The 16,773-nt window shown below is 39.7% G+C and overlaps 1 long non-coding RNA gene across 2 annotated transcripts; it reads left to right on the top strand.

Annotated features, from left to right (window-relative positions):
- Positions 1-3,011: 3,011 nt before the first annotated feature.
- Positions 3,012-15,984, top strand: LOC310766455. 2 transcript variants are annotated; one of them, XR_014550157.1, is made up of 4 exons: positions 3,012-3,120; positions 5,687-5,885; positions 14,292-14,346; positions 15,173-15,984. It is a non-coding gene; the product is annotated as an uncharacterized lncRNA (long non-coding RNA). The 2 variants fall into 2 exon arrangements; XR_014550158.1 differs by lacking the exons at positions 14,292-14,346; positions 15,173-15,984 and having other exon boundaries at positions 5,687-6,604.
- Positions 15,985-16,773: the final 789 nt, after the last annotated feature.

Genomic DNA, 16,773 nt, shown 5'->3' with positions numbered 1-16,773 from the left:
ACCCTGCAGCTGATATTAGGGACGTGGGTAGTGCTGTGGGTTAAACCACAGAGCCTAGGACTTGCCAATCAGAAGGTCGGAAGTTCGAATCCCCACGACGGGGTGAGCTCCCATTGCTTGGTCCCTGCTCCTGCCAACCTAGCAGTTCAAAAGCACGTCAAAGTGCAAGTAGATAAATAGGTACCACTTCGGTGGGAAGGTAAACGGTGTTTCCGTGCGCTGCTCTGGTTCACCAGAAGCGGCTTAGTCATGCTGGCTACATGACCCGGAAGCTGTACGCCAGCTCCCTCGGCCAGTAAAGCGAGATGAGCTCTGCAACCCCAGAGTCGTCCACAACTGGACCTAGTGGTAAGGGGTCCCTTTCCCTTTTTATAGCTGATGTTATTTCAGAGTCAAGTAGAAGCTGTTATTGCAAAGTGAAGTATTTATATGTTTTTGCATTTTATTTCTATTCTTCCAGATCATTACAGCCCCAAGAAAATGTTTTGTCACATCGCCAGTCACAGCTGTTAAACTGATATTTTGAGGTTATTGATTTGGAGTTAGTACAGTCCAAGTCATGTGGAATTCTACTCAAAGAGCGACTATCCATTGCCTTTAGACACAATACAATTCCTGGAATACACATTTACCTGCAGCCATATTTTTCTTTGCCAGGTGCTATCTAGTTTGGAAGAAAGCAATTAAGGCTGCAATTCTATACCCACTTACCTGGGAGGAAGTGCCATTCAACTCAGTGGTCCTTGTTTCTGAGTAGACAGATGCATGATTGCATGAAAGTTTTGTTTATTTTTTTCCTAACGAAACCATGCCATGTTGAGTGATAATAACTCACTGTGCTTTCCTTGATGGGGGGATAACTCCTAATGGTGCAGCTGAATCACTACAATCGTCAATGTATTTACAAAATCCAGTCTAGTATCTTGAAGCTAAAATATTTTTATATTGTAGTTCCTTTAATTGTACACTGATTCTGACATTTTAAACTGCATTAAAGGGCATCATCTACAAATGTATCAAATCACTTCTAACAGACTTCGATTTGATAGTCCACTGAGAGAAAACTTGAGAGCATTCAATAGTGTCTCAAAATTTAAGTGGATAATGGACCTGTAGGAGAAGTTGATTTTTAGCATATCAATATGGTATCTAGCATGCCTCATTAATCAAGTAAATCAAATAATAAATTATAGGGAAGACTCTCAGCCTAATTCAATATGATGCAAGACTCTTTAATGACTTTGCTTTAAAGTTAGACCTGTTGAAAAAGCTCTGAAATGGGGAATGACTTGTTGAGATATATTATGGATTTCTAGATTAATGTATAAGTAAGAACACAGTGGTATATTATTAGTAACTTATTGGATAATTTTTAGAGGATTTAAAAGTTTATGGAAGATGCTGACTCCAATATCCTAAAGCTGATGCGTTGAGCCATGCCCCCATGGCAACCATTTTGTCATTGGGGACCACAACACTTTCAAAATTTCACATGTCCACTGGTCCAAAAAGGTTAGAAACCCCTGCTCTATTTCATACATCTACTAAAGGGCAAAAAAAAATCCTTCAGTAGGAGACTTTCTAGGAGCACTCCTGAGCCTCAAATATATACAAATGGCAAACAATTTGGCCTTAAACCCCTAGCCTAGTACAATCAGATAAGATGCAAGCAGAGGATTGGAAAACCATCAGCAGCATTTATCATAATAAATTGGGGTTCACCCTACTTCCCCTGCCAAGTCACCAGCATTTATCATAATAATGGAACCAGGGGAAACTCCCCCCTGCACCCCACAACTGCATTTATTCTTTATTGACAACTAATTTCAGGTTCAAAAACTTTACTTCAAATTATCTCCATCTGTTTAAGGCAGTTACCATTCCCAACAAGGGCTTGAGTTAGTCTACTACCTTTATTTATTTGAAAGACGATTTTCCCTGAAAAAGAACTCAATTCAAAGCACATCAAGAATACAGTGCAAAAAACTGCTCAGCTGTTTTTGTTGCTGCTTGTGTATTTGTTTCAGCAGTTTTGATCTCTTTTGTTCTTAGATGCTTAGAAAGTTGAGGTAATTTTAATTTTTGTATTTTAGCTTTTGTATGTTTTAAATTATGGTTGTGGGTTTTTCTTAATTTTATCGTTTTATCTTTTTGTAAACCGCTTTGTGGGTTGTTGTTTTTACAATCAAGTAAGTGTATAAATTTTATGAAATAAATAAAATAAATGAATAGTTTTTCCAGTTTTGCAGTATCACTATATTCCTGCTAGTATCCTTTTCGCTGTATAAGCAGCTCAGCAGTAATGTTGGACAAATAGAAAGTAGATAGTTAACTAAGCCAAAGACCTAGTGTTTGGTTTGTCATTTGAAGATGGCAATCCAAGTGAAGTAAACCTGGTAAAGTTGCTATGATTCCCTTTCTGCCTTATTCCCAATGTAGACCTCACTCACCAGCTTGTTCCTGAGGTAAATCTTCACTCCCCACTTGCTTCCGATGTCGATCTTCACTCACTCCTTCTTCCCTGGCAGGAGGCACCATTTTATGCTTCGCTTCAAGCACCAAAATGTCTTGGGCCAGGCCTGTACTATACATAAAAGTTATCCAGTCTCACCTAAGCTTTGTTGAATTTTTGTTCAGTTCCCAACTTTGTTGGATACCTCATGTTTGCATTACACCTTGCCATGTGATAGTGGCTATTCCCATTGCAGCTAGAGAACACTGTTTATGACGGTATGTTAACACGCTACCGTTTGTGTCCTCCATGATAAGCCCCTACCAGCACTTGCAAGTCTTGCGATGAATTTAAACATTCCCCTCACAGACCTTTTAATGTTTGTATGAACACACACACCTATACCCAAGTGGTGAAAGAGAAGGAAGCTGACAGACATCAGCAGCTGAATATTTTCGCAGTGTGCAATTTGTTATTCACCACAGGGCTGCCATTACCTCCCTTTTGAAGGCTCCCTACTTTCCCCTAGCCAAGTTGCTAAGCAACAGCTTGAGTCAACAATTGCCAACTGGGCTAGTGAAATGAAAGATTGGGGGGAGAAAGGGGGAGAAAAAGGACTCTGAAGGAGAAGGTTCCAACTTGTGAAGAGAATGATCCCGAAGCCTCAAGTAAAATACTTCAGAGAAAATGTGTGAGAGAATCTGGACTCCTGAGCCCGGACAGAGCTAGAGTAACATAAATTTAGGAGTATTTCACAGGCCCTCTCAGAGGCCCAGAGAAGCCTGACCCATTTTCAGCTTTTGTGGCCCCTAGCCACCACAAAAAATTAAAATTATGACACTCAATAACAAAATAAGGCACACGCAAAAAAGAGAGAGTGAGAATAGAATATCATTTATTACGGCCATAGGCCCATACAGGTAAAAACAACACATAAATAACAGCTTGTGCCGTAAGAAGAAGAAAAAAAAGCAATCGCTAAAACACGTGGTTTGTTTACATAATCAGTTGTTCTGAGAGGAATATTAATCACCTATTACTGGGCCCTGTGTATTAGTATTAGTATTAGTATTTATGAACATAAAAACCTCTTGTGTTTTTATACTGCAAACCACTCTGTGATTCTCAAATGAACAGCGGTATATAAATTCAATAAATAGGATGGTGATGATGGTGGTGATGATTGGACCAAATGTACATAAATGGACAAAAAAAAAAGTCTTTTACCAAATTACACCTCTAATTTACTTCAATCTGCAGCTCTGTGCTTTAAGAGAGTGTCACATTTGGGCTCAATGCACAAGTTATGAAATTTATCAAATGCCAACAAATTAACAAGTGTCTAAATCTGAGGTTTCCTTTGAGCTTCAGGCCCAGGAAAAGGACTTCTAACTGATTAACTGATGATATATTGAAATTAAAAAGTTAATGCTAAATATGTTATATCTGAACCATGCTTGGCTTCTTCTTTTTGCAAACTGTTATAAACGAAACTCATTTTTCTTTACACTGTTTTGTTCCCTATTTTTGGTGAAGCTTGTTGCTAAGGCTCTTGCACATCCTGAACATGGTTCAGTGGTAGATTCCACCCAGGGAGAATCTGTTAAAATTATATTAACCAGAGGAGTAGAGCAGAATTATAACCCCATTAAAAGTAACCCCAAAGCTGATTCTGGAATACACTGGGTGTTGGGATTCAGACCCATTGTAGGTGCTAAACCTTGAGTCCAAGAGATGTCAGGCAAATTTTTTGTCTCCCTGATTTTCAAGGATCAGATCTGATGCAGAAGATAGAAAACTACCATTTTGCACAAATGGCACATCTGTGTTACATTTTCTCCTGCTTGCATTTGGTGCTGATCTGCAGTCTTATACAGCTCTAACCTGAAGGCTTGGGAAAAGCTAACAAAAGACCAAAGGGGGATGCAGTTACTGCTGTCTTTGCTGTCCTTCCACAGTTCCCTACAGCTGCTACTGGGCTCTGGTTATGGGACAGATCTTTGTCTTGAGTTTGATGGTAAAAGTTCACTCCTAATTCAAAAAGCCTAATCACAGTAAGAGTGAGCCCTAGAGTTGCAGTTCAGGTCTAAGTCCTACACCTGCCACTAGCTAGCCTTCCTGCTGCTCCTGCAGTTCCTTTGAAACAAACAAAGCACCCACAGAACATATTTCCCTTCAAGAAGGGATGGTCTGAGAAAGCTACAGTCCCATATTCCCTAGCATGACAGCCAGAGAGCATGGGATTTGTAATTTCTGCTGTACTATTACCAGTTCTATTTGAGAGACCAAATGAGCTACAAATTTCATGTCCTGGTAGGAAATTACACTCTCAGGATTACCATTTCCAGTTAACAAGAGATTCAGCAATACCTTCACTAACCTTAACGCACCCTTATTGACACTCGATAATCCCTCTTCTTAAAGGAAATGGGTTTTCACTACAGGAGAGTAAGATAAAAAGGAGAGGGATCCACTTGTTTTTTCAGCTCTTCTTTTGATCACTTAGACACAAGCGCTCAAACACTCGCAATGAAAGCTCACAAAAACTTAGCTGAAATTGGGTCAAGACAAGATAATTTATAGGGATCATTTGATGCTTTCAGTGAACCATGTCAGATTCTTGAAAAATGTCTTGCCTGGGGTATTCTCAAGGAAGGTTGTGACTGGATCAGGAATGGATTTTACCTCTTTAAAGTTAAGTGCTCGATTTTCTAAAACCAAAACAGGGAAATGTTATATAGCACTTTCAGTCATATAAACTTAATCCATGTCCCAAAGAGCCAAAACTCTATGAAGATAAAACTAATGTGTGGGTGTGAGGAACAGCAGCATAACTTAATAGTTTATCCTCCAAGATAATGACTCTCATGCTTTTCTGTTTCCCTACACAGCACCTAGGCCAAATGGTCCATTACTGAAGTAGCAACCACAACAAACATAGACCTTCCATCTGTTACAGTACTTACATTTGAAAACTGAAATAACTGTAATGTAATTCAAAACAAAGTGTTCAGTTAATGTTTAAAAGTGCTTTGTGGGTGACAGTTGTTTCCAAGAATGACAAATCTACCCCATGCCAAACTTCCTTGCACTTCGATGCAACAACATTTATATTGGTGCTCTGTAAACAATAACAATAACAAATGGAAATTCTGCTGACCATTTAAAATGTTAACAGTCTAGGCTACTGTATACATGATTCATGTTCTCCTATCATGTGTCCATTACTTGCAGGGAGCCAGAAGCAGTTCCAGATTTGGATTTTTAAAAAGAAACCAAAATCAGAAACAGGAAAGCTTATCCATCCAATTTTTCTACATGCAGATGCTCTTCTGAGCTCACCTCAAGCTGAATGGAAAGGAGCTGTGTAAACATTGTCTCATCGGATTACTGTACAACTTTACCATTTTGTAGTACACCAAACTTCCAACAAGTAAGTTGCATTTCATCTCTAAATGCTGGTGACATACAGGTTTTCAAAATGGCCCTGGTAGCTTCTGAAAGTCATGCCGAAACACTATTCAAAATCTGCAGCCTCCCTGTGTTTTGAGTATCCCTTAGGGAAAATTAAATTCACACAAGTGCATCTGCATGTTGGAATGTGGGTTAGGTGAATTTACACAGAATTGGGTTGTTTCCAGATTACCTGTTTATTTGTTGTTGTTCCTGATTTGTTTGCAGGGAAATTCAACGACATTGAAAATGCATTCTGATTTGTTTTCAGGGACGGTTTTACATGAAACTGTAATGGAAATGCAGAAGAACTTTGTATTGTGAGGAGTTTGTGCTGTACAGCAGTGGCTCATCACATGCCCTAGAACACTTTAATTAGCCAGCTGCATTTGTTATCTTTTTAAGATACCAGCTGATAAGTGGCTAATTTCTTGCTTCGTCACTGGCAGCTCTTAGGAGGGTTTCATAGCACTGGTACCTAGTTTATGTTCATAAGATGTGAAAGGAGCTTGGAAATTCTACTCTGCAAACTTCAGCACAGAAGGTGCTATATTCTGGCCATTACAGGTGTCTGTCCATTGTTGCTTTTGAGAGAGATGTAAACTGTCTGTCTTTTGCTTTTAATTTGCTATTTGGTCCTTGTTTGTTTGTGGTTTTTCTCATCCTGCCCGTATGTAAATCTGTCTATCAAGGATTAAAGTGTGCTCTTTGTCTTGTCCGAATTAAAACAAAAACAAAAAGCTCTTCTCTCAGCAGAACACAAGCAAATGTTATTCCACACTTTCCAATGCATTTTCTTATCACAAAAAGAGCAGAACTTTCATGTAAGAGCTCCCAATCAACTTCAATTGCAGAAACTTCATTTGCTGATATGTGATTGAATCCTACCTGCAAACAGTGACAATCTAGAAATGCTCTTGGTCACGTGGCAAAATGACAGTGAGCTATATGCTTGCAGACTCATTCCCTCTTTTACCGCACCTTTGCCCTATAGCAATCTTGTTACCGTATATGAAATAGTCCTTGAACTTGCTTTCCCCCTAACTTTTGAGAGAGATGGATTGTTTCTGAGAAATTATACCTACAGTCAGTCCTTTTTTTCTTAGAAAAATAGGTGCTGGTACTGACCATGATGTTGTTACATTAAGTGCCACACTTTTTAACAACCAAAAAAGAGACGCCGGTACTGCATATAGTGGAATTTCCAAAAGAGGGCTAAAGTATACCTCCACCTCCTCTATTTTCCTTCCCTCTGTTTTCCTGTTGTTGGGGAAAGGGCGTGGTTTCCAACTGAAACGGGAACATTCTGCATCTGCTATCAACCATAGACTTAATTGATTCAAAGTCAGACACTCTTCCCCATTCCTGTCTCACTTCTTTTTTTGTATATGTACACACAGTTGTTACCAGCCTTCTGCAAGCACACAGGTCTTTGCCAAGCAATTTTCATGTGTATTTTAGTTTCTTTTTTATTTTAATTTATGAAGTTACATACCTATTATGCACTCAAGTCCCCTGAGTATGTAAAAAAAACAAAAAAACCTTGTGTAGTCCTATTTCATTTCATTGAACCCTTTTGTGTAATCCCATTTCATTGGCAGTACACTGATAATGTACTTGTGTGGTTGAATGCCTGTTAGAGAGAATATACATAATAGGCACTGTAAACCTACATAATTTTTTTTGTGCTTGTTTGCTCCACAAACATCTTTCAGTAAGGCATGTGTTGTAGTTCCAACTTTATATTCTCAGAGTTGCTGTTCAACTCAAGAAACAATTTGTGTACAGATTGCAAGATTCTTACACATGCGGAAGCTTTCCAGATGTGTACATTCCATTCTGTATCATATAAAAATGGTCTGTTTCATATTCAGGAAATTAGTTCTCAATTAACAGATCACTAATGAATCCAATCTCCAGTTGTCATGTCTTCACACACAAGTGCAACTTTTAAAAAAGGATCAGAACTGGCCCGAATAATTATCCAGATTTGGGCTCCTGAAAGGTTCCCATGCAGTCCTGGGCTTCCACGGTGCTGCAGCTGAAGAGGAAGCAGTCAAGGATGAGAGGCAGGGGTGTGCTCCCCACTTTCAACAGCATTCCCAGCTGCTCTACCCTTGGATTGCAGATTTAGATGGCTGGAAGGCGTGTGAATTGGAGAGGGTGCCAAGGTCTAGACGAAATGACATTTGGCTCCCCACATCTGCACTAAATAGTAGTCCCTACTGAACACACTGAGAACTGAGACATCTGAGTAAAGATGTAATGGATTGCACTGTAATACTGTTTATTCAGAATTAATCCCCATTGAAATGTGGGGATTACCATCCATGAAGGTGGTTTAAATATTTACTTAAGTACACTTACTGTACTTCAAAGTGTGTCCATTTGAAATTAATGAGATTTCCTTGCTTTTTATGGAAGCTAATGTCAGGTGCACTACCCACTAATGATATCCTTTGTATAAAGGGATAAATGCAGCACAGATGTCTGGGGCTTGATCAATGTGGGAAGTTGAGTGAGAAATAGTAACGGGGTCTACTGAAATGGGTTTCCTGCCACTACCTTTCCTCAGTTTGAGCCAGACAGGCATATTGTCTCACCCGCCACTCCTGTTATCAGTTGTAGGTCCCCTGGACTCTTAGAAAGTCCAGGAAGGGATCTTTTCACGCTTTTACTGATTGGCCATGGTGGGCAACTTTTGTACTTTCTTCAGGACACTGTTCTGGAGAGGGAGAAATTAATTTGCCTGATCTATGCTGTCACAACTATTGGTTCCAACTTCTGAGTTCAATGAATGTTGCCCACCAGTTCAATGGGAGAAGGGAGCCCTACTTAAATGATAATAGATGGCCCATTGGGAAGCATCCAGTTTCTCCTTGTGGTGCAGGAAGGCTTGGCCAAATAGGAATGGCTAGAATTGAGCTGAAGACTCAGGCGTATTGTGGCAGGACAGTCAAGCCAACCTCACAGGAATTGCAAGTTGTCACACAGCTCTTCTCATTACTAGGATAGTTGTTGTTATGGTTCAAGTTATTATTTTGTTTTGTTTTATTTAAGGTTTTATTAATTGGGAAAAGAAGGGGATACCAATATTTGAAGAATGGGCAGTTATAAACAAGGCAGGACATTAATAGTAGAATTAAAATATAAGCATATATGTATATATACACATGGGGACGCGGGTGGCGCTGTGGGTAAAACCTCAGCGCCTAGGACTTGCCGATCGTCAGGTCGGCGGTTCGATTCCCCGCGGCGGGGTGCGCTCCCGTTGCTTGGTCCCAGCGCCTGCCAACCTAGCAGTTCGAAAGCACCCCCGGGTGCAAGTAGATAAATAGGGACCGCTTACTAGCGGGAAGGTAAACGGCGTTTCCGTGTGCTGCGCTGGCTCGCCAGATGCAGCGGTCACACTGGCCACGTGACCCGGAAGTGTCTTCGGACAGCGCTGGCCCCCGGCCTCTTAAGCGAGATGGGCGCGCAACCCCAGAGTCGGACACGACTGGCCCGTACGGGCAGGGGTACCTTTACCTTTATATATACACATACACATATACAATATATGCATATAAAAGATCACATACAGATCGTTACAATAAAAAGATCACAGCACCAGCCCTTTCCTTAAATGTAAGTGGTCCTAATAGAGAATAAATTCCAAAGGGCTGATTGAGCAAGCTGCTGATTCTGTAGGTTCACCCTATATGTATTTAAAAACAGTCATAAAAACAGGAAGAATAAAATTAAAAGATAATAAAATAAGAATCATGATGATAATAGAAATCTTAAAAAGAATGAATGGTGTAAAATATATTCCATAGGGCAATATAAGGGTCATATTTCTACTATTTATACCCAATATTCATAAATGTTGCAAAAAAACCAACCCTCATATTTAGTGGAACTGTGCCAGCCATGAGATTGTTTGATCATATAAATCACAAATGGCTCCCAAGCAGAGGTAAAGTCATAGAATCATAGAATCATAGAATCATAGAGTTGGAAGAGTGCTCTGATGGTGTTTCCTGCTTGGCAGGGGGTTGGACTCGATCAGAGGAGCTGAAGATGTGCAGGCAGGCGCTGTGTAAGACCTTCCTATGTAAATATTTAGTCACCATATTCGGAGCCAGGGAGGAAATTGCCTGCAGACAAATTGGGCCCATCTGGAGGTTTTGCCTACCCCATAATAATAGTCACAACTTGTTGGCAGATAAGGCATTGGGTTGGATCCTTAGTCTAGGATCTCCTGGAGGGACTGCCCCTATTTGATGTATGTCATAGGGAGATCCTTAACTCAGGATCAACCCTGTAAAATAATCAAGCAGCAGTCTGATTGATTCAGGATACATACCAAATGCTTTCACTAAAGCCTACTTACATCTGTAATCAGAGGTGCCAGTTTGTCCAAAGGATTGGGGAGTGGGGACACAATGTTGCATGACATCCTCGGAACAATGAGAAGGCCCAGCCCTCTCAAAAATATATATATGTTTGGGGGCCCAAAACTGCCTTGGCCCCTAGCAGTCGGCACCTGTCACTGTAATAAATAAAGTTGTGGTCTATTCAAACCCAATATGTTTGTCTTGTAGGTTTGTTGTCTCTTCCCATGCTTTGGGCCTCACCGGCCACAGGTTCCCTGCACAAAGATGTGGCCTAATTCCAGTATGGGGTCCATTTCTTTCTTAAAACGCATGTTCTCCTTCATGGAGAGCACGTGTTGCGATGGGGTCTGGCAGGCTGGGTGGGATCTGTTGCTGGGTGGGATCGTATAGATGGCCATAGCAGTGACTGGGCTGTTTGAGTTACTGGGGAAATTCTGATGTTGCCAATTTGTGGGATGGACCAAGGATTTTATATACAGAGCACGCAGCATTGAGCGTTCTCTTTCGCTGCATGCACCAGGTCCATTTCTTTCTTACAATCAGCAACACTTCATTATTGCTATTGCATAATATGCATTGTTCTTGTCAGACAGTTGGAAAAACTGAACGGAGTATGCAGAAAATGTAAAGGCCTAACATTACTATTGTTGGTTTCATGAATATATTCATTTATCCCTACTTTTGAGTGCCCCAGTGAGAAATGGCATTGTTGAATGCAATGCAGTGATTAGTGTGAACACTAAACCTAGCTGTGTAATAAACTGAGTATTATTTATATAAATTGTGACATTTTAAAAGAAGAGATTAAACTTCAATTTTCCCTTCGAAAGTAATGTAGAAACCTTAAAACTCAGTCTTAATGGAGGGGTTTTCTTTAGTACTTGTTTCACAGGAGAAAGCTGCTGCTAATGCTATTACCAAGAGCAATAGTATCAAGACTTCACCTTCCATCAACACATTGCATAATTAACTTATGGAATTCATTGCCACAAAATGTGGCAAGCAGCACTAGCTTAAATGTCTTTATAAATAATCCATATAGGTGATTTATTATTTATAATATAATGGCTTTAAAAAAGGATAAGATAAATTCATGGAGGACAGACATATCAATGGCTGTTGGCCATGATGTAGCAGAATACTGAACAATTTGCGACCCGATTACCAGATGCTAGGATCAAGCAATATCTGATGGCTACTGCCATCATATCACACTTGTGGGCATCTGTCTGGCCTCCATTTGAGACAAAATGGTAGCCTAGGTCTGATCAAGCAAAACAATTATTATTTTTATGGAGTATTATTTTCCATTTGTGAATAGTATCACCACACTCAAAGTCACCAATGACCTTGGCTTATCTTCCGTTTTGCTTTTATTGTTAATCAGCATTTCTACATGTCTACATCATGTCGTGTTTTCTTGAGGGAGGGGAAAAAACTCCTGTAAGATTGTCTCCGTCTGAACAGCTAACAACTTTTCCATACCTCACTTGTGCAGTGTAACTTTTCCCCAGATTAGACTTTAATTAGACTTTAATTAGATTTTGACCTGTTTTCAGGAGGTAATTTAATTATTATTTGATTTTATAGTAATGTTATATATCTGATGTTAGCTGCCCTGAGCCTAGGGAGGGCGGGATATAAATAAAAGCTTATTATTATTATTAGCTGCTCACAGCACTTCCCTGGCTCATCCCTTTGACCTTGTCATTTACTTCTGATTTTCTGAACCCTGGTTTCCATAAAGAACAAATTACTTGGGGGGGGTCTTTGAGTCATTCCAGGCTTCTCCAGTTTCGTCACCTGCTTAGCTGCAGTGTTAGGTGCTTTGCTAGACTGTAGTATTTCCTATAATGCCAACATGAGTGTAGCCAAGGGGCATGGGGGGCAGCTGCCCCCCCTAAATCAAGTAAATAAATAAAAATACTTCACTGAGGTTCTGCCTCACTCAACCTAAAGCCTGCCCCCTCCCCCCCCAAAAAACCCAAACCCTGGCTACACCCATGAATGCCAACAGCGAAACCTCCAGTCGCCATGCCTTGCAGAGTAATCCCATGGTGCTGGTAGCACAGGTAGCGGCTAAGCCAGAGTTAATGCTGGTACAGCAATCACTAGCCTAAAGTTCAGTAATTTGTACATGAGGCAAGAGAGAGACTGACCAGTCCTTTTACAGAGCCCTCCAGCCCTTCCCAAGATCCCACTAGAACCCTGAGAGGAAGAAGCTCCATGAGGTGCCAGGAAGGGGAATTGCCTCCACTGGCCATGGTGGCATCTGTCCCATCCCTCAATCCAACTCCTGTTTCAAGGCTTCACTGGAATCCTGAGATAGGACACCTGTGTGGGTTTTGAGAAAACAAGTGTTTACACTTTCCACTTCGTTGTGAACCTTGGCAGTTTGGAGAAAGTGTCTTTTTTCATAATTACCCACTAATGTACTCTGCGTTCTATGCAAATGAGAAAAGAGTGGTGTCATCCTATTCCTTGTTAGAAGATGCATCTGTCACTTGACTGAGTCTTGTATACCATGATTGGCTACAGAGTTATCAAGAATCCTATTTTCTGTTTTGGCTATGAAGAGAGATGGAGGGGTGGGTGTCTGTCTGTGACTGCCTATGGTCTCCAGTGAGAGTGTTTATCCTTACGTCACCACTTTTGCAGGCATGATATTATGCCATTGCTTCAGATGGGAGCAATTGATGAGAGGGTTCCAATTATTATTATTATTTTATTTATTGGATTTATATACCGCCCTTTATCTGCAGGTCTCAGGATGGTTAGCTTTCATTCTTCCCTTGCCATATCACCATTCATATCACTTTTGGCCCTACTCCTAACAGGGAGTAAGCACAAGTGAATTCAGTAGGACTTAACTTCTAGTAGATATGGTTAGGAATTAACTGTAAGGCTGCAATCTTATGCACACCTACTTGGGTTGGAAGCAACTTCCATTGAAGTCAGTGAGGATTATTTCTGAGTAGACATGTATAGGATGGAACTGGAGAGATTGATACACTTGGAGGGGCTGCTTGGTTATATTAGTATTATTTACTTATTCTGGCATTATTGCTTTGTCTGCATCTCCATTGTATCTTTCTGTTATGGGTTTTTAAGGGGTGTGGGTGTGGCTGTGTTATACTAAACTTTGTCTAATGAGGCAACCTATATCTTAGGCACTATTAATGGTAACAGTTTGTTTTAAAAACAAGAGTTTAAAAAACCTTTATTTTATATGGTATCTGATGGATCGTGTAAATTGTAGCATGTTTTTATCGTTTTCTCTAGGGACTAGTTGTTAAATCTAAACAGTTTCCTCTGTGAACTAATTATCTGGTATAAGCAGCTGCCTTCAGTAATCTGGGAAAGTAGAAGCAGAGAGTGAGTTGTAGTAGTAATAGCAATGACAATAATATATAAGTAGCTAGATGTTCAGACAGCTATGTGCTTAACTAACCAACAGAAGGGCATAATTTTTAAAATAACTGATTAAAGATGCTGCCACATTAACTGCTTAACACTAAACTGCATTCACATAATAGAGATGTAACTTTAAAAAATGCTCTGAGCATCTCTCCAAAGACAACTAATGTATGTTTTCAGCTCGCTTGGGATGCCTTTTATGAGATATAAACAAATTGGCACCATAAGGAGCTGAGTTTTATTGCTATCTCTCTGCTAACAATATCTTATTCCTCAGGGTTTCCCATGCACCTTGAGACCAACATGAATTCAAATCCAATTAAGACAACTTTCAGTTTGCTGGTCTAAACAAATGAATGAAATCTCTCACTGTCCCCCAGTGGGTGTAAGGCTCCCCTCCAGTCCACTCCATAGGCTGTGCCTACTGGCCCACCCATGATTATATATTGTTTTATTTCTAGTAATATAAGTAAAGCCCTGCACCACATGCTATGGAAGAAGTTACTGTTCCACACACAGCAGCACACTCATTGTAGAGAATTCTGATGCAGCATTAAATTTCAATAATCTCTCATCACTCTTGTTTCCAGGTTTGGCCATGTGAAGCATCCAAGCAATTTTTTCAATCCTTCTTGAGAAAGAAAGGTATACATAGTTTATAGCTGGCCACTTTTTTCCATACTTCTTTGATATATAAGATTATACCAAATATCCGGGGTTTTCAAAATACAGTGGTACCTCTGGTTAAGTACTTAATTTGTTCCGGAGGTCCGTTCTTAACCTGAAACTGTTCTTAACCTGAAGAACCTTAACCTGTTCTTAATCACTTTAGCTAATGGGGCCTCCCGCTGCTGCCTTGCCACCGCCACACGATTTCTGTTCTCATCCTGAAGCAAAGTTCTTAACCCAAGGTACTATTTCTGGGTTAGCGGAGTCTGTAACCTGAAGCGTATATAACCTGAAGCATATGTAACCCGAGGTACCACTGTATTATGCTTCCAGACATGTATAGATTATGGAATTGGTGCTGCTCATGCAAATTTGTTGCTGTTCCCACATGACATCGTCAACAACAGAATGCTAGCCTGTATTTCCCCCCATTTAATCCATATTTACCCTTCCTATGGAATATCTGATAAGTAGGGTTTTTTTAAAATGTTGCCAAAGACTCGCTTGCAATATCCGAAGTTGCTTGCAACATTGAGTCCACATCTGGAAGAACTCATTGTTTCTCAACAGTTCAATTGGTACAGCAATTAAAGAGGCTACTTAGGAAGTCTGTAGAATCTCTTCCTTTTGAAGAGTCGGAGCCGGGCTATACTTAAGCCTCTGTCTGGGATGTTAGGTAATGGGCATCATATTCAAGGGGAAGACACTGGATGCCTTCCAGTTCTCATTTCTTCTGTATACTTCTGTGATTCTTCTCACAAAAAGAGTTAGGAAGTCATGAACTTTCCTTTAATCTTCACAGTATTCTGTCACATTGAAAGAAAGAACAGAAGCTCAGTGATTTAGGTTGCAATCCAATGTGCAATCCAATGTAAACTCCATTAAACACAGCGGACTCACGTGTTAAGTCAGAAGCTATAATCTAGGTGTTGGATTATTGCAATAATGCTGTTTCCATCCTGCTACACTTCAGCTTCTGCTAAAACCTATGTTATTTCACTATCTGCTAAGGCCAAACTTGTGTAATTAATTTCAATGTATTTCAATGGAAGCAAAACAGCGAAAATAATGTAACTATTTACATAACATTTGTGGACTAAAAATGATTGTGAATATCACCCATGTTCTCTTACGTGTTTCCATTCCTGACCCGACCTCAGCTAACCATGAAAACTGCAGGAATTTCCACTCCTGTTTCCATTTCTGATTAAATTTCTCAACATCCTTAGTTGTTGGTCTCTCCTGCATGCTTTCCTAGATTCAAATGGTACTGGATAATTGTGAAAGCTTACTATGGGAGAGGGCCAGACATATTGTTTCTATATCTTAAGAACTGGCTAGCAAATTTTTAGTAAAAAGGAAGACACAACCGTCTTCAGCAGCCATCAAAGTTATTCAGTCTTACTCATTGAGAATTTTATGGGAAAAGAAAAGAAATGAAGGGTTTTAAATCAGGATTGCATGCTCCAAAGCCAAAATATTTTAATGCCAACTATAGAATCACTTATTCCACTGTCCAATATCTCCTCAGCTAACGCCCAGCTTTATATACAGACAAATGTTATCCAGGAAAAAAGGGAAGGCATTTTAACATGGGATTATTTTTCTCACTTGTGATGAGAATGTCAGAGATTCTACAGTTGTTGAATTTAATAACAAATGTCACAAGTATTACTTGTTCATGCATTATATTTTATTGTATTGCTGATAGTGTCCAGAATGTTTGGATACTTAAAACCAAAGAGGTTAGATCTGAACAACTCTATTAAACAAAGTGTATATAGATGATTATGAAGATGCCTAGTAAATGGTAAATATACATTGTTCCAACTTATTTCAGTGGTGGAGTTTCTGTATGAAAAATAATCAAAAATATAAAATCACCATTGTCATCTTCTTTGTATGCCACCATTCCATGGTTAAAACCATGCTCAAGGAGACTTACAACATGAAAAGATTTGCAAAATTACAAACATAACAAAAGCCACCATAACCAGTAAATAAAACATATCAAAAAGAACACAACCAAATTGAACAATTTCCACATAAATCATAATAACATCTAAAGATAATATATTAATATTGGTGGCAGCAACAAAAATAATCCAAGGGTCTGTTAAGCAGCCTCAGCCAGGCCAGGTGGTAAAAGGCCAACAAGGCAGGGAGCGGGTCTTCCAGGACTCATAGCCAAGATGGTCTCCAATGTAAAATTCAATGTTGGATCATGGATCTCTCAAAAACTCTTAGGATTCTCACACAATTAGAGTTCCTATTTTAGGAGAATGTAGCAGCAAGAGTTAAGGCAGTCACTGTTTCGCAGCACAAACCTCTTTACAAGTATACACAAAAGTAAAAATGGGAGAGAAATTCAATTTATTTCATGCTTTCTGAAACCCAAACAGC

The sequence above is a fragment of the Podarcis filfolensis genome (genome assembly GCF_964270895.1).
Source record: "Podarcis filfolensis genome assembly, chromosome: 7".
Lineage (NCBI taxonomy): Eukaryota > Metazoa > Chordata > Lepidosauria > Squamata > Lacertidae > Podarcis > Podarcis filfolensis.
Note: the sequence above shows the minus strand (reverse complement) of the source record. Positions and strands in the feature narration are given on the sequence as shown.